The sequence below is a fragment of the Canis lupus genome, chromosome 8, assembly GCF_003254725.2.
Source record: "Canis lupus dingo isolate Sandy chromosome 8, ASM325472v2, whole genome shotgun sequence".
NCBI classification, from domain to species: Eukaryota; Metazoa; Chordata; class Mammalia; order Carnivora; family Canidae; genus Canis; species Canis lupus.
The window spans coordinates 5,798,573-5,799,409 of NC_064250.1; the positions used below are offsets into that span (position 1 = coordinate 5,798,573).

Here is an 837-nt window from a genome sequence, read left to right on the forward strand (position 1 = left end):
GTCTGGAACCAGTACCTTTCCCTTCTTTTGAACAGCTGAGCAAGTTGTCTCTCAACTTGGTTGCCCTCACTGTGCTAGAGGCCTGTGCAGTCATGTGCCTCTGTCTCAGCTCATTTCAAAAAAAGCCCTCTGGCAAAAGCTGATTGAGTATCTAGGCAGGTTGATATTTTTTTTAATATACAATTATTTTCAATTTTATACAGAACTAAGATCTTATTAAAAAGTGAATCACTTTACAATAAGTAAGTTGACTTCTTCACAAGCAATGCAGACACAAGTATGAGCTTTGATGAAAAGTAGAGAATGAATCCAATGATCATCAATTATTAAGATTTGGAAAGATTTTAGACATCTTCAGACCCAACTGCCTATCTAATGAAGAAATTCCACTATAACAAATTGGGAGTTAGGTGATCATAATGAAAACTTGGCATACTTTGAAAGAAAAGTCTGGTCCCGTTTCTTGTTGGACAGTCCTGTTAACAGAGCTGCCTTCAATTAAACCAGTCCACTTCTCTTGAAAGTGTATTATTTGTTACTGTAGACACCATCCTTGCACAGGGGCCATGCTAATTTCCTTTGTGCCATTCCAATTTTAGTGTATGTGCTGCGAAAGCAAGCGCTATTAATTTAATTAACATTGACTGACCCTGTGTTCAATTCACAGGCCCCCGTTGTAGGTGCTAGAATTTCTACTCACTCATCTACCAAAACAATATGCAATAACTCCACCTACTTGTCTGTATTGTCAATAGAGAGCTTCAAAAAATGAAGTTAGAGCAGAATAAGGGGGAGAGCCCATTGGTGAGAAAGTGGAATCGTTTCCACATGATAGAA

General features: G+C 38.2%; 1 pseudogene; it reads right to left on the reverse strand.

Annotated features, from left to right (window-relative positions):
- Positions 1–519: 519 nt before the first annotated feature.
- Positions 520–619, reverse strand: LOC112658118 (U6 spliceosomal RNA; annotated as a pseudogene).
- Positions 620–837: the final 218 nt, after the last annotated feature.